Source organism: Phyllobates terribilis, unplaced genomic scaffold (assembly GCF_046119375.1).
Source record: "Phyllobates terribilis strain yellow unplaced genomic scaffold, ASM4611937v1 Scaffold_5__5_contigs__length_657084704, whole genome shotgun sequence".
NCBI lineage: Eukaryota > Metazoa > Chordata > Amphibia > Anura > Dendrobatidae > Phyllobates > Phyllobates terribilis.
In genome coordinates, this window is record NW_027362765.1 from 361,825,241 (window position 1) to 361,846,598 (window position 21,358).

Below are 21,358 nucleotides of genomic sequence, written 5' to 3' on the forward strand. Positions count from 1 at the left end.
AATATAACTACTATAATACTGCTCCTATGTACAAGAATATAACTACTATAATACTGCCCCTATGTACAAGAATATAACTACTATAATACTGCCCCTATGTACAAGAATATAACTACTATAATACTGCTCCTATGTACAAGAATATAACTACTATAATACTGCCCCTATGTACAAGAATATAACTACTATAATACTGCTCCCTATATACAAGAATATAACTACTATAATACTGCCCCTATGTACAAGAATATAACTACTATAATACTGCCCCTATGTACAAGAATATAACTACTATAATACTGCTCCTATGTACAAGAATATTAATATTGATATTAATATAAGAATATTGTTATATCTTCGTGTTCAGTTTCCATGTTACTATGTATATAATATTGGATTATTCTTCGTGTTATATTTTTGGTATTATCTGGTCTTGTGGATTTCTTTTGCAGTCATCTCCTCCATTTCTAGTGGAATATTCAGGAATGTGTCTGATTATATGATGATTTGGGTGATACGGATCTGGAATGTTTTCGGTGGCCGCTCTCCATTCCTTAGATATGAGAGGGGAATGTGTCTCAGATGTGATCCTTGAAGTTTCTGGTGTTTGATCTGCTGCAGTTTATTTAGATTAAAGCGAAGAAGTTTCAAAATGAATCTGAGCTGAAATGTTCCCAGTTACTGAAGACCCAGAGCAGAGAGGGTCGGTGTCCAGAAACAACACAGAGTAAGATTACGGCACACAGCGAAATGAAGAATCTTCCTCCTGAAGGAGGTAGACTATAAATAAAAAGAATAAAGGTGCCACATAGCGCATTAAACCCTTGAGTAATATGGCAATGAGAGCTATAGTAACTGATCTGCTGCTCCCCTTACTGCGTTGTGTAAATGAATGGAACAACTCTGGTAGAAGCATTAAGTAGAGAGTAACACCATGGCCACCGGCTGCTGCTCCAAAGCGGCAAGATGATGCAGCTCCTGCGCATGAAGAGTGGACAGCGGTAAAGATGAGATGTGGGGCTGCTGGTGAAGAACGCCCAGAGGCCATGGTGAGGTCTAATATTGCATGGTGTCAGTACGAAGAGATGAGACATATGTTGGTATTTTTTCACAAAATATTTGCCTTCTTTATTTTTTTTATAATTAAGTATTACATTTTTAGCTCATTCTCAGGAAAACCCATCATAAAACTTGTGCTGGAATGAGAAAACGAGGAAGAGAGACAGAAAGAGAGAGGGAGAGAAGGAGAGCGAGAGCAAGTGCTAAAGAGAATGAGAAAGAGAGAGAACAAGAGCTAAAGAGAGAAAGAGAATGAGAAATAGAGAGAACAAAAGCTAAAGAGAGAAAGAGAAAGAGAATGAGAAATAAAGAGAACAAAAGCTAAAGAGCGAAAGAGAATGAGGAGAGAGAGGACAAGAGCGAAAGAGAGAAAGAATGAGAAAGAGAGAGAACAAGTGCTAAAGAGAATGAGAAAGAGAGAGAACAAGAGCTAAAGAGCGAAAGAGAAAGAGAATGAGAAGTAGAGAGAACAAGAGCTAAAGAGAGAAAGAGAAAGAGAATGAGAAATAGAGAGAACAAGAGCTAAAGAGAGAAAGAGAACAAGAGCGAAAGAGAATGAGAAGGAGAGAGAGGACAAGAGTGAAAGAGAGAAAGAGAATGAGAAATAGAGAGAGAACAAGAGCTAAAGAGAGAAAGAGAATGAGAAATAGAGAGAACAAGAGCTAAAGAGAGAAAGCGAATTAGAAGGAGAGAGAGAACAAGTGTGAAAGAGAATGAGAAGGAGAGAGAGGACAAGAGCGAAAGAGAGAAAGAGAATGAGAAGGAGAGAGAGGACAAGAGCGAAAGAGAATGAGAAAGAGAGAGAGAACAAGAGCTAAAGAGAGAAAGAGAAAGAGAGAGAGAACAAGAGCTAAAGAGAGAAAGAGAATTAGAAGGAGAGAGAGGACAAGAGCGAAAGAGAATGAGAAATAAAGAGAACAAGAGATAAAGAGCGAAAGAGAATGAGGAGAGAGAGGACAAGAGTGAAAGAGAGAAAGAATGTGAAAGAGAGAAAGAACAAGAGCTAAAGAGAGAAAGAGAATGAGAAAGAGAGAGAGAACAAGAGCGAAAGAGAGAAAGAGAATGAGAAAGAGAGAGAGAAGAGCGAAAGAGAGAAAGAGAATGAGAAGGAAAGAGAGGACAAGAGCGAAAGAGAATGAGAAATAAAGAGAACAAGAGCGAAAGAGAATGAGGAGAGAGAGGACAAGAGCGAAAGAGAGAAAGAATGAGAAAGAGAGAGAGAACAAGAGCTAAAGAGAGAAAGAGAACAAGAGCGAAAGAGAATGAGAAGGAGAGAGAGGACAAAAGCGAAAGTGAATGAGAAATAGAGAGAACAAGAGCTAAAGAGAGAAAGAGAAAGAGAGAACAAGAGCGAAAGAGAGAAAGAGAATGAGAAGGAGAGAGTAGACAAGAGCGAAAGAGAGAAAGAGAATGAGAAGGAGAGAGAGAACAAGAGCTAAAGAGAGAATGAGAACAAGAGCGAAAGAGAATGAGAAGGAGAGAGAGGACAAGAGCGAAAGAGAATGAGAAATAGAGAGAAGAAGAGCTAAAGAGAGAAAGAATGAGAAAGAGAGAGAACAAGTGCTAAAGAGAATGAGAAAGAGAGAGAACAAGAGCTAAAGAGCGAAAGAGAAAGAAAATGAGAAGTAGAGAGAACAAGAGCTAAAGAGAGAAAGAGAAAGAGAATGAGAAATAGAGAGAACAAGAGCAAAAGAGAGAAAGAGAATGAGAAGGAGAGAGAGGACAAGAGCGAAAGAGAGAAAGAGAATGAGAAATAGAGAGAACAAGAGCAAAATAGAGAAAGAGAATGAGAAGGAGAGAGAGGACAAGAGCGAAAGAGAATGAGAAAGAGAGAGAGAACAAGAGCTAAAGAGAGAAAGAGAATGAGAAGGAGAGAGAGAACAAGAGTGAAAGAGAATGAGAAGGAGAGAGAGGACAAGAGCGAAAGAGAGAAAGAGAATGAGAAGGAGAGAGAGGACAAGAGCGAAAGAGAATGAGAAAGAGAGAGAACAAGAGCTAAAGAGAGAAAGAGAATGAGAAAGAGAGAGAGAACAAGATCTAAAGAGAGAAAGAGAATTAGAAGGAGAGAGAGGACAAGAGCGAAAGAGAATGAGAAATAAAGAGAACAACAGCTAAAGAGCGAAAGAGAATGAGGAGAGAGAGGACAAGAGCGAAAGAGAGAAAGAGAATGAGAAAGAGAGAGAGAACAAGAGCGAAAGAGAGAAAGAGAATGAGAAGGAGAGAGAAGACAAGAGCGAAAAAAAATGAGAAATAAAGAGAACAAGTGTAGCACCCTGAGGATTCTGCTGCTACAGGGGTATTGCACCTCAACCCAGAGGTGTGATATTCCACTCCCGGGTAAGGATGGAGTGTGGAACTGAGCTAGTAGGCTGCATGCACTACACACATCCCATTTCCGGGGAACAGACCGATGGTACTCCCACTAGAGAAATGTGCAGGTACGACAGTGTCTGTTCCTGGCTGGAGTGGGAGGGGGGTGGAACATCCCAGTAGTGTAGGGGCAGATAGGGGGAGCAGCCTGGGTAAAGCTAGGAGCTCATTGGGTGCTGGTCACCTGAGCTCACACATAGAGGGAGTATATAAGGTGGGCACCATCTTAGATCAGGGTCAGTCAGTCAGTTGTCAGTCTGTGAGACGTCAGTCTGTCAGAGTGTAACCTGAGAAGCAGAGCAGAGGAGAAGAGAGAGAGACCCAGAGGCGCAGAGGGGACCCCAAGAGCCCATAAGAGAGCTAATAGGGTGAAGGGTCGGCAACAGGGTACCGGATCCCAAGCTGGCAGAGGCTACAGCACACCTTAGCCAGGAACCGGAGGTCGTGGGCAGGATCTGCCACGATCACCCACTAAATCCACCCGGAAGGCAGACCAAGAATAGGGTCAGGGAGCCCAGAGGAGGCTTGACCAACAAGAGGCCCGAGGGAGCCGGACTTAGGTGGATCCCTGGTGGGAACGGCCAGAAGAAGGGAGAGACAGAAAGGAGCTCAGGACCACACTCCGGAGTTGCCTGGGAGTTGACCGAGTCCAGGACCTGGTGGACGCAGCACGGCTTGGGTGGTCACTGCTGTACACAGTGACCCGAGCAACACCAGTAAGTAAAACCCTGGAACTGCATTTTATGCCTCTGAGTCTCCTTGCTGCACCTTCACAACCACCATCCTCCACGGCTGACCCCCTGAGGCTATACCCCTCCCGTTGGGGGTTATACTACCTAAGCTGCACTCACATCATCAGCCTCAGTGGACTCTGCTGCAGCGGCGGCCGTATTGACCGCAAATCAACGGGTGGCGTAGTCGACACAAAAGAACATCTAGTAACATCATAAGGACTGCCACACACTGAGCTTGACACCCTGGGCACGGACCGGGTCACAGCCACTCGGAGACTACAACCCCCATCTGATCCGGCTCCGGGTATCCCCAACAACACTGGCCCAGGGGGCGCGTCACAAGAGCTAAAGAGTGAAAGAGAATGAGGAGAGAGAGGACGAGAGCGAAAGAGAGAAAGAATGAGAAAGAGAGAGAGAACAAGAGCTAAAGACAGAAAGAGAATGAGAAAGAGAGAGAGAACAAGAGCGAAAGAGAGAAAGAGAATGAGAAAGAGAGAGAGAAGAGCGAAAGAGAGAAAGAGAATGAGAAGGAAAGAGAGGACAAGAGCGAAAGAGAATGAGAAATAAAGAGAACAAGAGCTAAAGAGCGAAAGAGAATGAGGAGAGAGAGGACAAGAGCGAAAGAGAGAAAGAATGAGAAAGAGAGAGAGAACAAGAGCTAAAGAGAGAAAGAGAACAAGAGCGAAAGAGAATGAGAAGGAGAGAGAGGACAAAAGCGAAAGAGAATGAGAAATAGAGAGAACAAGAGCTAAAGAGAGAAAGAGAATGAGAAAGAGAGAGAGAACAAGAGCGAAAGAGAGAAAGAGAATGAGAAGGAGAGAGAAGACAAGAGCGAAAAAAATGAGAAATAAAGAGAACAAGAGCTAAAGAGTGAAAGAGAATGAGGAGAGAGAGGACGAGAGTGAAAGAGAGAAAGAATGAGAAAGAGAGAGAGAACAAGAGCTAAAGAGAGAAAGAGAATGAGAAAGAGAGAGAGAACAAGAGCGAAAGAGAGAAAGAGAATGAGAAGGAGAGAGAAGACAAGAGCGAAAAAAATGAGAAATAAAGAGAACAAGAGCTAAAGAGTGAAAGAGAATGAGGAGAGAGAGGACGAGAGTGAAAGAGAGAAAGAATGAGAAAGAGAGAGAGAACAAGAGCTAAAGAGAGAAAGAGAATGAGAACAAGAGCGAAAGAGAATGAGAAGGAGAGAGAGGACAAGAGCGAAAGCGAAAGAGAATGATAAATAGAGAGAACAAGACCTAAAGAGAGAAAGAGAATGAGAAGGAGAGAGTAGACAAGAGCGAAAGAGAGAAAGAGAATGAGAAGGAGAGAGTAGACAAGAGCGAAAGAGAGAAAGAGAATGAGAAGGAGAAAGAGAACAAGAGCTAAAGAGAGAATGAGAACAAGAGCGAAAGAGAATGAGAAGGAGATAGAGGACAAGAGCGAAAGAGAATGAGAAACAGAGAGAACAAGAGCTAAAGAGAGAAAGAGAATGAGAAAGAGAGAGAGAACAAGAGCGAAAGATAAAGAGAAGGAGAGAGAGGACAAGAGCGAAAGAGAATGAGAAATAGAGAGAACAAGAGCTAAAGAGAGAAAGAGAATGAGAAAGAGAGAGAACAAGTGCTAAAGAGAGAAAGAGAATGAGAAAGAGAGAGAGAACAAGAGCGAAAGATAAAGAGAAGGAGAGAGAGAACAAGAGCGAAAGATAAAGAGAAGGAGAGAGAGAACAAGAGCTAAAGAGAGAAAGAGAATGAGAAAGAGAGAGAGAACAAGAGCGAAAGATAAAGAGAAGGAGAGAGAGGACAAGAGCGAAAGAGAATGAGAAATAGAGAGGACAAGAGCTAAAGAGCGAAAGAGAATGAGAAAGGGAGAGAGGACAAGAGCTAAAGAGAGAATGAGAAAGAGAGAGAACAAGAGCGATAGAGAGAGCGAGAATGAGAACAAGAACAAGCGCTAAAGAGAGAATGAGAAGGAGAGAGAGGACAAGAGCAAAAGAGAGAGTGAAAAGAGAGACAAAGAAAAAATCTAAAGAGAAAGAAAATGAGATGGAGAGAGCGGACAAGAGCGAAAGAGAGAAAGAGAATGAGAAAGAGAGAGAAAGAGAGCGAGAACAAGAGCTAAAGAGAGAAAGAGAGCGAGAACAAGTGCTAAAGAGAATGAGAAAGAGAGAGAACAAGAGTGAAAGAGAGAAAGAGAATGAGAAAGAGAGAGAACAAGAGCTAAAGAGAGAAAGAGAATGAGAAAGAGAGAGAGAACAAGAGCTAAAGAGAGAAAGAGAATTAGAAGGAGAGAGAGGACAAGAGCGAAAGAGAATGAGAAATAAAGAGAACAACAGCTAAAGAGCGAAAGAGAATGAGGAGAGAGCGGACAAGAGCGAAATAGAGAAAGAATGAGAAAGAGAGAGAGAACAAGAGCTAAAGAGAGAAAGAGAACAAGAGCGAAAGAGAATGAGAAGGAGAGAGAAGACAAGAGCGAAAAAAAATGAGAAATAAAGAGAACAAGAGCTAAAGAGTGAAAGAGAATGAGGAGAGAGAGGACGAGAGCGAAAGAGAGAAAGAATGAGAAAGAGAGAGAGAACAAGAGCGAAAGAGAGAAAGAGAATGAGAAAGAGAGAGAGAACAAGAACGAAAGAGAGAAAGAGAATGAGAAAGAGAGAGAGAAGAGCGAAAGAGAGAAAGAGAATGAGAAATAAAGAGAACAAGAGCTAAAGAGCGAAAGAGAATGAGGAGAGAGAGGACGAGAGCGAAAGAGAGAAAGAATGAGAAAGAGAGAGAGAACAAGAGCTAAAGAGAGAAAGAGAACAAGAGCGAAAGAGAATGAGAAGGAGAGAGAGGACAAAAGCGAAAGAGAATGAGAAATAGAGAGAACAAGAGCTAAAGAGAGAAAGAGAATGAGAAAGAGAGAGAGAACAAGAGCGAAAGAGAGAAAGAGAATGAGAAGGAGAGAGAAGACAAGAGCGAAAAAAAATGAGAAATAAAGAGAACAAGAGCTAAAGAGTGAAAGAGAATGAGGAGAGAGAGGACGAGAGCGAAAGAGAGAAAGAATGAGAAAGAGAGAGAGAACAAGAGCTAAAGAGAGAAAGAGAATGAGAAAGAGAGAGAGAACAAGAGCGAAAGAGAGAAAGAGAATGAGAAAGAGAGAGAGAAGAGCGAAAGAGAGAAAGAGAATGAGAAGGAAAGAGAGGACAAGAGCAAAAGAGAATGAGAAATAAAGAGAACAAGAGCTAAAGAGCGAAAGAGAATGAGGAGAGAGAGGACAAGAGCGAAAGAGAGAAAGAATGAGAAAGAGAGAGAGAACAAGAGCTAAAGAGAGAAAAAGAACAAGAGCGAAAGAGAATGAGAAGGAGAGAGAGGACAAAAGCGAAAGAGAATGAGAAATAGAGAGAACAAGAGCTAAAGAGAGAAAGAGAATGAGAAAGAGAGAGAGAACAAGAGCGAAAGAGAGAAAGAGAATGAGAAGGAGAGAGAAGACAAAAGTGAAAAAAAATGAGAAATAAAGAGAACAAGAGCTAAAGAGTGAAAGAGAATGAGGAGAGAGAGGATGAGAGCGAAAGAGAGAAAGAATGAGAAAGAGAGAGAGAACAAGAGCTAAAGAGAGAAAGAGAAAGAGAACAAGAGCGAAAGAGAATGAGAAGGAGAGAGAGGACAAGAGCGAAAGCGAAAGAGAATGATAAATAGAGAGAACAAGAGCTAAAGAGAGAAAGAGAATGAGAAAGAGAGAACAAGAGCGAAAGAGAGAAAGAGAATGAGAAGGAGAGAGTAGACAAGAGCGAAAGAGAGAAAGAGAATGAGAAGGAGAGAGAGAACAAAAGCTAAAGAGAGAATGAGAACAAGAGCGAAAGAGAATGAGAAGGAGAGAGAGGACAAGAGCGAAAGAGAATGAGAAACAGAGAGAACAAGAGCTAAAGGGAGAAAGAGAATGAGAAAGAGAGAGAGAACAAGAGCGAAAGAGAAAGAGAAGGAGAGAGAGGACAAGAGCAAAAGAGAATGAGAAATAGAGAGAACAAGAGCTAAAGAGAGAAAGAGAATGAGGAGAGAGAGGACAAGAGCGAAAGAGAGAAAGAGAATGAGAAAGAGAGAGAGGACAAGAGCTAAAGAGCGAAAGAGAATGAGAAAGGGAGAGAGGACAAGAGCTAAAGAGAGAATGAGAAAGAGAGAGAACAAGAGCGAAAGAGAGAGCGAGAATGAGAACAAGAACAAGCGCTAAAGAGAGAATGAGAAGGAGAGAGAGGACAAGAGCAAAAGAGAGAGTGAAAAAGCGAGACAAAGAAACAATCTAAAGAGAAAGAAAATGAGATGGAGAGAGCGGACAAGAGCGAAAGAGAGAAAGAGAATGAGAAAGAGAGAGAAAGAGAGCGAGAACAAGAGCTAAAGAGAGAAAGAGAGCGAGAACAAGTGCTAAAGAGAATGAGAAAGAGAGAGAACAAGAGTGAAAGAGAGAAAGAGAATGAGAAAGAGAGAGAGAACAAGAGCGAAAGAAAGAGAATAAGAAAGAGAGAGAGAACAAGAACTAAAGAGAGAAAGAGAATGAGAGCAAGAACAAGAGCTAAAGAGAGAAAGAGAAGGAGCGAGAGGACAAGAGCAAAAGAGAGATAGAGAATGAGAAAGAGAGCGAGAACAAAGCTAAAGAGAGAAAGAGAAAGAGAGTGAGGACTAGAGCGAAAGAGAGAGAGAGCGGGAAAGAGAGACAAAGAAAAAAGCTTAAGAGAAAGAAAATGAAATGGAGAGAGAGGACAAGAGCGAAAGAGAGAATGAGAAAGAGAAAGAGAGAACAAGAGTAAGAGTGCAAAAGAGATCAAGAGTAAGAGCGCTAGAGAGAGCAAGAGTAAGAGCGCAAGATAGCGTGAGCGAGCGCGAGTGAGAGGGCACGAGAAAGAGAGACAAAGAGAGAGAGAATAAGAAAGAGAGGGAACAAGAGTGAAAGAGAGAAAGAAAAGAGAGAGAGAACAAGAGCAAAAGAATGAGAGAGAGAGAGAACAAGAGCGAGAGAGAGAACAAGAGCGAAAGAATGAGAAAGAGAGAGAGAACAAGAGCGAAAGAGAGAGCGAAAGAGAGAGCAAAATAGAGAGTAAAAGAGAGCGCAAAAGAGAGGCGCGAAAGAGAGCACAAAAAAGAGCAAAAGAGAGCGCAAGATAGAGAGCGCACAAGAGAGCATGAGAGAGCGAAAGAGAGTGAGAGAGAAAGCGAGAGAAAGAGAGAGGAGAGAAAAAGAAAGAAGGAAAGCAAAATAAAGAAATAGAGAAAGAAAGATAAGAGAGATAGAGAAAGAGAGGAGAGAGAAAGAAAGATAGAGAAAGAGAGAAAAAAGAAAGAAAGAAAGAGAGAAAAAAAGAAAAAGAAAGAAGGAAAGAGAGAACAAAATAGAGAAAGAAAGAGATAGGAAAAGAAAGAAAGAAGGTCAAAGGAAAAATGAAATATAGGAGGAAAGAAAGAATGAGAGAGGAAAAGAAAGAATGACAGAGGATAAGAAAGAGTAAAAGAGAAATAAATATAGAGAGGAATAGAGATAAAGAAAGAGAGATGGAAAGAAAGAAAGAGGAAAAGCAAGAAAGAGAAATAGAGAGAAAGGAAGAGAGATAGAGAGAAAGAGAGAAAGAAAGAGAGAAAGAAAGAGAGAGTAAAAGAGAGAAAGAAAAGGAAAGAATGAAAAAAGACAGAAGGAAGGAAGAAATAAAAAATAAAAATAAAACAACTTTTTCCTTGTTTCACCACTTTTCCAAGGTTTAAGATTTGAAATTTGACAATTATCCAAACCAATGATCTCTGGAGCTTCCAGATTTCGGACTGAGAAGAGAATAATATGTGTAATTACAGGGCCAGGAGCGGAGACCTACCTTCTCACCGCCACCGCCCGCTGCTGGGTTCTAATCTTCCAAGAAGTTAATAGTCATCTCACTCATGATTTTATTCCTTCAGCCGACTTATTTATTAGGATAGTTCAGGTTTAATGCAGACCGTGCTGCGTATGGCGGCTCCACAACTGCTGTCAAGAGAAAAGTGCAGCAAAACTGAAATAAAATTGCTGAGGCTGCACTAATAAATAGGAAGAAAGCTGCACTATTATGTTCTGTGATACAAAATGACAATGCCACTATCCGCAGAGATATTTCTTCACTTTACTTTATGGATAAGAATAATTATGTTGCTTTATTGGTTTTTCGGCTGCGGTGAGTTTTCAGAGATTTACAGAGTCTCGTCATTTAACAAAAAGTAACAAGAGAAGCTTACTAAAATATGCAAAATATGAATTCATAGGCAAAGAGTTAGAGGGGTCCTACTGTCTGGATAATCCCTACTTATTAGAAGGGTCCTGACTAGTGTTGAGAGATACCTTCCGATATCGGGAAATATCGGATCGGATTGGATCGGACCGATACCGAAAAAGTATCGGATATCGCCGATTCCGATACCGGAAACCAATGCAAGTCAATGGGACATAAATATCGGAATTAAAATAAACCCTTTCTTTCCTTGTAGGTTATTTCTACATGAAGGAAAACAACTAAGAATAATGTAGAATGTATTGGGGGAGGTGGGGGAGACAATAAAGGCATAGAGGTTTAGCCCAGTCAAATGGAATAGCAGGAATTAATATTTTTTTATTATGTTCTGAGTTACGGAAATATTAACTATGTTAAGTATTTTTATATTTTGTCAGATATTTATGTTTCACTACTTCCATGCTCTTCACCTTCTTTTTTACTTCTCCCACACTTTCTCCTTCATCATCCTCAGCATCTTTTTCATCCACTTCTTCTTCACCTTCTTCTTCTTCACCTTCTTCGTATTATTCTTTTTTTTACATTCTTCATATTCTACTTCTTCATCTTCTTCATATTCTTCTTCTTCATCATATTCTTATTTGTGACAGGCATTCCTGTAGTTGTTATCTATAAAAGGTTGGACATTACACCTTTCGTTCTGCCCGTCACAAAAGATTTACAACAGGATTTGTCCGCGTTCAGTTTGGCCTGCAGCAGCAGGTCTTTTCCAGGGGCACCACGAGGAGGAACGGACTCACCCCCATACACTGCTTAGTCATCTTCTGCTTATAATTTAGATATTATCTTTTGCTCTGATTTTTAGTCTTATGCTTAATGTTCTTCCGCTTTTTGTTCTGCAGCTTCTTGTATTTCTGCTTCTTGGTTTTCTGTCTCTTGTTTTTCTGTATCTTGGTGCTTGTCTTCTCTTCTTTGTCTTCTTGGTCAACTTCTTCAGGGTCATCTTCTTGGTCTTCTTCGGGGTGGTCTTCAGGGTCGTCGTCTTCGGGGGTCCTCGTCTTCGGGGTCCTCGTCTTCTTCGGGTTGGTCTTCTGGGTCCTCGTCTTCGGGGTCCTCGTCTTCTTCGGGGTGGTCTTCAGGGTCCTCGTCTTCTTCGGGGTGGTCTTCAGGGTCCTCGTCTTCTTCGGGGTGGTCTTCAGGGTCCTCGTCTTCAGGGTCATTGTCTTCGGGGTCCTCGTCTTCTTAGGGTTGGTCTTCAGGGTCCTCGTCTTCAGGGTCCTCGTCAGGGAGATCCAGAGTGATTACCAAGAACCATTTCAAAAAGCTTGAACTTGGAAATGTAGCAGAAGGTACAAGAAAGCTGAGGAACTACCGAGGACCAGCTGACGGTACTGGAACCCGGATGGATAGCAGAAGGTACAAGAGCCAATGGAACTACCGAGGACCAGCTGATGTTACTGGAACTCGGTTACTAAGCAGGAGGTACCTGTGCCAGAAAGCACTACCAAGGACCAGCAGACGTTGGTGGAACTTGGATACCGAGAAGGAGGCACCTAATCCAAAGGCACTGCCGAGAACCAGCTGACGGTACTGGAACCCGGATGGGTAGCAGAAGGTACCCATGTAAAAAAAAAGTTCAAGGCCGCGAGCCGGCCGCAGTTACCAAAACCCACAGTCCTACAGAGGGTGCTTGTCCTATTGGCACTATGGAACCAGCCTTCATTGCCAGATCCCGCAGCCCACATAGGAGTCACCTAAACTGCAGGCACCATAGAGTCGGCTAACCCGACCGCAACACGACAGGACAACGCATTGGAGGCAAAGTGACGTTGACACTACCCGGAAACAGCTGGCGTGCTGGAACCAGGCTGGGCAGGAGGGAGTACCCGTGCCAAAGACACTGCCGAGAACCAGCTGACGGTACTGGAACCCGGATGGGTAGCAGAAGATACAAGAGCAAATGGAACTACCGAGGACCAGCTGACGGTACTGGAACCCGGATGGGTAGCAGAAGGTACAAGAGCCAATGGAACTACCGAGGACCAGCTGATGTTACTGGAACTCGGTTACTAAGCAGGAGGTACCTGTGCCAGAAAGCACTACCAAGGACCAGCAGACGTTGGTGGAACTTGGATACCGAGAAGGAGGCACCTAATCCAAAGGCACTGCCGAGAACCAGCTGACGGTACTGGAACCCGGATGGGTAGCAGAAGGTACCCATGTAAAAAAAAAGTTCAAGGCCGCGAGCCGGCCGCAGTTACCAAAACCCACAGTCCTACAGAGGGTGCTTGTCCTATTGGCACTATGGAACCAGCCTTCATTGCCAGATCCCGCAGCCCACATAGGAGTCACCTAAACTGCAGGCACCATAGAGTCGGCTAACCCGACCGCAACACGACAGGACAACGCATTGGAGGCAAAGTGACGTTGACACTACCCGGAAACAGCTGGCGTGCTGGAACCAGGCTGGGCAGGAGGGAGTACCCGTGCCAAAGACACTGCCGAGAACCAGCTGACGGTACTGGAACCCGGATGGGTAGCAGAAGATACAAGAGCAAATGGAACTACCGAGGACCAGCTGACGGTACTGGAACCCGGATGGGTAGCAGAAGGTACAAGAGCCAATGGAACTACCGAGGACCAGCTGATGTTACTGGAACTCGGTTACTAAGCAGGAGGTACCTGTGCCAGAAAGCACTACCAAGGACCAGCAGACGTTGGTGGAACTTGGATACCGAGAAGGAGGCACCTAATCCAAAGGCACTGCCGAGAACCAGCTGACGGTACTGGAACCCGGATGGGTAGCAGAAGATACAAGAGCAAATGGAACTACCGAGGACCAGCTGACGGTACTGGAACCCGGATGGGTAGCAGAAGATACAAGAGCAAATGGAACTACCGAGGACCAGCTGACGGTACTGGAACCCGGATGGGTAGCAGAAGGTACAAGAGCCAATGGAACTACCGAGGACCAGCTGATGTTACTGGAACTCGGTTACTAAGCAGGAGGTACCTGTGCCAGAAAGCACTACCAAGGACCAGCAGACGTTGGTGGAACTTGGATACCGAGAAGGAGGCACCTAATCCAAAGGCACTGCCGAGAACCAGCTGACGGTACTGGAACCCGGATGGGTAGCAGAAGATACAAGAGCAAATGGAACTACCGAGGACCAGCTGACGGTACTGGAACCCGGATGGGTAGCAGAAGGTACAAGAGCCAATGGAACTACCGAGGACCAGCTGATGTTACTGGAACTCGGTTACTAAGCAGGAGGTACCTGTGCCAGAAAGCACTACCAAGGACCAGCAGACGTTGGTGGAACTTGGATACCGAGAAGGAGGCACCTAATCCAAAGGCACTGCCGAGAACCAGCTGACGGTACTGGAACCCGGATGGGTAGCAGAAGATACAAGAGCAAATGGAACTACCGAGGACCAGCTGACGGTACTGGAACCCGGATGGGTAGCAGAAGATACAAGAGCAAATGGAACTACCGAGGACCAGCTGACGGTACTGGAACCCGGATGGGTAGCAGAAGGTACAAGAGCCAATGGAACTACCGAGGACCAGCTGATGTTACTGGAACTCGGTTACTAAGCAGGAGGTACCTGTGCCAGAAAGCACTACCAAGGACCAGCAGACGTTGGTGGAACTTGGATACCGAGAAGGAGGCACCTAATCCAAAGGCACTGCCGAGAACCAGCTGACGGTACTGGAACCCGGATGGGTAGCAGAAGATACAAGAGCAAATGGAACTACCGAGGACCAGCTGACGGTACTGGAACCCGGATGGGTAGCAGAAGGTACAAGAGCCAATGGAACTACCGAGGACCAGCTGATGTTACTGGAACTCGGTTACTAAGCAGGAGGTACCTGTGCCAGAAAGCACTACCAAGGACCAGCAGACGTTGGTGGAACTTGGATACCGAGAAGGAGGCACCTAATCCAAAGGCACTGCCGAGAACCAGCTGACGGTACTGGAACCCGGATGGGTAGCAGAAGATACAAGAGCAAATGGAACTACCGAGGACCAGCTGACGGTACTGGAACCCGGATGGGTAGCAGAAGATACAAGAGCAAATGGAACTACCGAGGACCAGCTGACGGTACTGGAACCCGGATGGGTAGCAGAAGGTACAAGAGCCAATGGAACTACCGAGGACCAGCTGATGTTACTGGAACTCGGTTACTAAGCAGGAGGTACCTGTGCCAGAAAGCACTACCAAGGACCAGCAGACGTTGGTGGAACTTGGATACCGAGAAGGAGGCACCTAATCCAAAGGCACTGCCGAGAACCAGCTGACGGTACTGGAACCCGGATGGGTAGCAGAAGGTACCCATGTAAAAAAAAAGTTCAAGGCCGCGAGCCGGCCGCAGTTACCAAAACCCACAGTCCTACAGAGGGTGCTTGTCCTATTGGCACTATGGAACCAGCCTTCATTGCCAGATCCCGCAGCCCACATAGGAGTCACCTAAACTGCAGGCACCATAGAGTCGGCTAACCCGACCGCAACACGACAGGACAACGCATTGGAGGCAAAGTGACGTTGACACTACCCGGAAACAGCTGGCGTGCTGGAACCAGGCTGGGCAGGAGGGAGTACCCGTGCCAAAGACACTGCCGAGAACCAGCTGACGGTACTGGAACCCGGATGGGTAGCAGAAGGTACAAGAGCCAATGGAACTGCCGAGAACCAGCTGGCGGTGCTGGAGCCCAGGGTAAATACTAAAAACAGAAGAGCCAGAGGTGTATTTGGAGGAGGTTTTAAATCCGTACTACAGTGGATGTGGACAAAGCAGGAGAATTTGCCGGACACACAGCTGGGGATCAGCTGACGTTACTGAATCCCAATAACACTGGAGCAAGCGTTGACTGTGCAGACGGCACTTCTGAGCAGCAACTAGCGGTATTGGAGCCCAGGGTAAATACTAAAAACGGAGGAGCCAGAGGTGTAATTGGAGCAAGTTTTAAATAAGTAGCACAGTGAATATGGACAGAGCAGGAGAAATTGCCGTGAACACAGCAGGGGAACAGCTGACGTTACCGAACCCCAATAACACCGCAGCAAGTGTTGACTGTGCAGACGGCACTTCCGAGCGCCAACTGGCGGTGCTGGAGCCCAGGGATAAGAATGAAAACAGAGGAGCCAGAGGTGTAATTGGAGCAACTTTAAAATCTGTAGTAGTGAGAATGTGGACAGAGCAGGAGAAATTGCCGTCCGCACAGCAGGGGAACAGCTGACGTTACTGAACCCCAATAACATGGTAGCAAGTGTTGACTGTGCAGACAGCACTTCCGAGCGCCAACTGGCGGTGCTGGAGCCCAGGGATAAGAATGAAAACAGAGGAGCCAGAGGAGTAATTGGAGCAACTTTAAAATGTGTAGTACAGTGGATGTGGACAAATCAGGAGAAATTGCCGTCCGCACAGCAGGAGAACAGCTGACGTTACTGAACCCCAATAACACGGCAGCAAGTGTTGACTGTGCAGACGGCACTTCCGAGCGCCAACTGGCGGTGCTGGAGCCCAGGGATAAGAATGAAAACAGAGGAGCCAGAGGTGTAATTGGAGCAACTTTAAAATCTGTAGTAGTGAGAATGTGGACAGAGCAGGAGAAATTGCCGTCCGCACAGCAGGGGAACAGCTGACGTTACTGAACCCCAATAACATGGTAGCAAGTGTTGACTGTGCAGACAGCACTTCCGAGCGCCAACTGGCGGTGCTGGAGCCCAGGGATAAGAATGAAAACAGAGGAGCCAGAGGTGTAATTCGAGCAACTTTAAAATGTGTAGTACAGTGGATGTGGACAAAGCAGGAGAAATTGCCGTCCGCACAGCAGGAGAACAGCTGACGTTACTGAACCCCAATAACACGGCAGCAAGTGTTGACTGTGCAGACAGCACTTCCGAGCGCCAACTGGCGGTGTTGGAGCCCAGGGTAAATACTAAAAACGGAGGAGCCAGAGGTGTAATTGGAGCAAGTTTTAAATAAGTAGCACAGTGAATATGGACAGAGCAGGAGAAATTGCCGTGAACACAGCAGGGGAACAGCTGACGTTACCGAACCCCAATAACACCGCAGCAAGTGTTGACTGTGCAGACGGCACTTCCGAGCGCCAACTGGCGGTGCTGGAGCCCAGGGATAAGAATGAAAACAGAGGAGCCAGAGGTGTAATTGGAGCAACTTTAAAATCTGTAGTAGTGAGAATGTGGACAGAGCAGGAGAAATTGCCGTCCGCACAGCAGGGGAACAGCTGACGTTACTGAACCCCAATAACATGGTAGCAAGTGTTGACTGTGCAGACAGCACTTCCGAGCGCCAACTGGCGGTGCTGGAGCCCAGGGATAAGAATGAAAACAGAGGAGCCAGAGGAGTAATTGGAGCAACTTTAAAATGTGTAGTACAGTGGATGTGGACAAATCAGGAGAAATTGCCGTCCGCACAGCAGGAGAACAGCTGACGTTACTGAACCCCAATAACACGGCAGCAAGTGTTGACTGTGCAGACGGCACTTCCGAGCGCCAACTGGCGGTGTTGGAGCTCAGGGATTACAGTTCAGGTGGTAGAAACATGAACAGAACAGGAGACCTGGATACTGTTGCCAACCAATTATTTATTCTGGAAGAGGACTGGCAAATTCATGAGAGATCCAGGCCTTGTTCATTTTGAGAAAAGTAAGCCGGTCAACGTTATCGGAGGATAGTCGCATGCGACGGTCTGTTAGTACACCACCTGCGGCACTAAAGACGCGTTCCGATAATACACTAGCAGCAGGGCAAGCTAGCACCTCCAGTGCATACTGACTAAGCTCTGGCCATGTATCCAGCTTACAGACCCAAAACTTGAAGGGAGAAGAGCCGTCTGGGAGTACACTAAGAGGGCAAGACATGTAGTCTGTCACCATCTGACGGAAACGTTGCCTCCTGCTGACTGGAGCTGTCTGTGATGGTGTAGACATTTGTGGCGGCGGGGACACAAAACTTTGCCACATTTCGGCCATACTGGTCTTGCCTTGTGCTGAGGCGCTGCTTCTGCTCCCTCTTTGTGCAGAGCTTCCTCCACTGCCTCGACGCACTGAGCTGCTTTGTAAAGCACTAGCAGCACTGCTCTCGGTTGGAATGGAGAACATGATGGAATGCACCAGTGCGTCTTGGTACTCCCGCATTTTACGCTCCCGGTTCAATGGTGTTATGAGGCTTTGTAAGTTGTCCCGGTAGCGAGGATCTAGGAGGGTGGACACCCAATAATCAGCCGTGTTGAGAATGTGGGCGATGCGGCGGTCGTTTCTGAGGCACTGCAGCATGAAATCAACCATGTGCTGCAGACTGCCAACTGGCCAAGAAACGCTGTCCCCTGCTTGAGGCGTGATCTCTGCCTGCTCTGCATCACCCCACCCTCGCTCTAGATACTGACTACTAGAGCATTGTGTACCTCCCTCCTCTGGACAGATGTCTTCCTCATCCATTGACTCCTCCTCATCCTCCTCACAAAGTGTCCCCTGCCTAGGCCTTTGTGAGGAACCACGTTGCGCAGACTGTAGAGAAGCAGATGGCATTTGTGACTCCTCATCCTCCACCTCTTCCAAAACCTCGTCCCTTAGTGCTTGCAGTGTTTTTTCAAGCAGGCAGATAAGGGGGATAGTCATGCTGACTAGTGCATCATCTGCACTCGCCATCCGCGTGGAATAATCGAAGGCACGCAAAACGTGGCAAATGTCCTTCATAGAGGCCCACTCAGTGGTGGTGAAGTGTGAACGGCGCGCACTGCGACTTGTTTGCGCCTGCTGCAGCTGGTACTCCATTACTGCTGCCTACTGCTCACACAACCTCTCCAACATATGTAACGTTGAATTCCACCTGGTGGGTAGGTCACATATGATGCGATGTTCCGGAAGACATAATCGGCGCTGCAGAGCTGCAATGCGTGATCTTGCATTGCTGGAACGCCGCAAGTGAGCGCACTCTATGCGGACCTTGTGAAGCAGTGCATCAAGATCCGGATAGTCCCTCAAAAAACTCTGCACGACCAAGTTGAGCACATGTGCCAGACATGGGATGTGAGTGAGGTTGCCTAGGCCCAGAGCTGCCACCAGATTTCGGCCATTGTCACACACTACCATGCCTGGCTGGAGATTCGCTGGCACAAACCACACGTCACTCTGCTGCTTGATGGCATTCCAGAGCTCCTGCGCTGTGTGGCTTCGATTCCCCAAAGAAATTAATTTTAATACGGCCTGTTGACGTTTGGCCACGGCTGTGCTCATATCGGTCATCATAACAGGTAACCGTTCACGGGTCGATGTGGAGGTAGACCGTGACGGCTCCTGCAGCGCTGATTCAGAGGAACTGGAGTATGAGGAGGAGTCAATGTGTACAGACTGGATTCCTGCAATCCTTGGAGTTGGCAGAACACGTACAGCGCCACTCTCAAGATCTGTACCCGGCTCCACAACATTTACCCAATGGGCAGTGAGGGAAAGGTATCGTCCCTGTCCATGCTTACTGGTCCACGCATCAGTGGTCAGGTGGACCTTGCTACTGACGGCGTTTTGTAGCGCATGTTTAATTTTTCCCTCCACATGATGTTGCAGGGCAGGGACGGCTTGCCTGCTGAAATAAAAGCGGCTGGGCACGTTGTATTGTGGGACTGCCAATGCCATAAAGTTACGGAATGTGTCAGTCTCCACCAGCCTGAATGATAGCATTTCAAGGGCCAGTAGTTTAGCAATGCCAGCATTCAGAGCCTGTGCTCGGGGGTGGTTTGCCGAGTATGGGCGCCTTTTCTCCCATGCCTGTGCTAACGATGGCTGTAGACTGGCCTGGGAGTGTGAGGATGACTGGGAAAGTGGTGCTGTGGGTGGAATTACACTGTGTCTCTGTACAACAGTGCCAGAGATTCTTCCATGGCGATCCTGTGAGGAAGCCGAACCAGCTGTGTGTGAGCTGGAGGAAGAGGCTACAACACGAGCTGAAGAGGTGGTAGGTGGCGCTGTAGGTTGGCCTAGGTCTTCAGTGTGTTTGTGTAACTCCACCACGTGCTTGGTCCGCACATGTTTCCACATATTTGTGGTATTGAGGTTGCTGACACTTTTCCCTCTTTTCACCTTCTGATTACACAGCTTGCATTTGACAAAGCAAATGTCATCTGCAACTGTGTCAAAAAAGGACCAGGCACTGCAAGTCTTGGGAGCGCCCGCTTTGGATTTTGGAAGAGCCATGCTCCTAATGGGTGCCGAAGTGGAGGCTACAGGCAACCAAGTCTGCCCCCTCCCTCTCCCTCCTTTTTGGGCCGTTCGGGGAATCTCTTCCTCAGAGCTGCTCCCACCACCTTCCTGTCCCTCACGCCATGATGGGTCAAGGACCTCATCATCTACACCACCCTCTTCAAACAACTGCTTCTCCTGGGTAGTCTCGACAGCACAGTACGCACCAGAAAGTGGCACCTGAGTCTCATCATCAGATGCGTACTGAGGTGTGCTGCTGACCATAGGCACTGGCCCACCCGCCTCTTCAGATTCAGAGAGACAAAACGGTTGCGCATCACTGCATACTACCTCTTCTTCAAATTCTCGAATTCTGCTTGGCTGGCCCCCTCTTTCCAAGCCAAGAGATTCAGAGAACAGAAGTAGAGATGGCTCCTGTCCAGGGCTCTCTGACTGCCTGGGCAATTTGGCAGGTGGTGAAGAGACAGATGGGTGCTCTTCAGTGCTCAGGACCTGAGAGGATCTGGAACTAATTGAAGTCGATGCGTTAGCTGCCATCCATCCGACAACGGCTTCAATTTGGTCCTCGCGCAGCAGTGGGGTACGGCTAGCTCCTACAAAGCTGCGCATAAAGGACTGTTCCCTGGTAAAACTGGGGGATGCTGAGTCACTGGTGCCCGCAGCAGGCACAGAATCCCCACGTCCTCTCCCTGCAGGCACAGAATCCTCACGTCCTCTCCCTGCAGAAACTCCACGCCCACGCCCACGACCACGACCACATGCCTTACTCCCTGCCTTCTTCATCTTGGTAGACTGATAAAGATAGGCAGAAAAGTACTAAGGGCTTAGTGTGCTTATTCCTGAACAGCTGCTAACAGGTATAAGAAACACTAATTTTATAAAGTGTGGACTAGACTTTAATATGAGCTAATGTGGCCTACACAACTGTAAAGTGGAGTGTTTGGTGAACTTTATTTAGGTTTTTTTTGTCACAAAAAGACACTGGATGTGCCTAAAGATGTAATAACGATAGTATCACAAACTTTTTGTAGCTATTACAATGTAGGAAGGTAACCTACAATGCAATAGATGAGGCTGCAAAAAATAGGCTAATACTAATCTGGCTGGGGCTGCAGGGCCCAAGGCTGCAGAAAGGCTCCTCTATCTACTCCTATATAGTGTGTTTGGAATCAATTTAGCTGAATATGGATGGAACCACCACACTAATAGGAGATATCAGGAAAAATTATGAATTGGCAATAAAGGACAATGTATGAGGCAGTGACACACACTGAGTGCACTACAACCAGACGGGGTTGAAGCACACACTACAGGGTGAGCTGCACTCACACACCAGACCTTGCAGACAGCGGTGAACAGTACAGATGCAGAGCACTGTGCACTAGTGCTGCAAGACGGAAAAAAATTCTCTATCTACTCCTATATAGTGTGTTTGGAACCAATTTAGCTGAATACAGATGGAACCACCACACTAATAGGAGATATCAGGAAAAATTATGAATTGGCAATAAAGGACAATGTATGAGGCAGTGACACACACTGAGTGCACTACAACCAGACGGGGTTGAAGCACACACTACAGGGTGAGCTGCACTCACACACCAGACCTTGCAGACAGCGATGAACAGTACAGATGCAGAGCACTGTGCACTAGTGCTGCAAGACGGAAAAAAATTTCTCTATCTACTCCTATATAGTGTGTTTGGAACCAATTTAGCTGAATACAGATGGAACCACCACACTAATAGGAGATATCAGGAAAAATTATGAAT

At 46.2% G+C, this 21,358-nt stretch overlaps 1 pseudogene; it reads left to right on the top strand.

Moving 5' to 3' along the window:
- Window positions 1-966: 966 nt before the first annotated feature.
- Window positions 967-9,639, top strand: LOC141271567 (uncharacterized; annotated as a pseudogene).
- The last annotated feature ends 11,719 nt before the right edge of the window (window positions 9,640-21,358 follow it).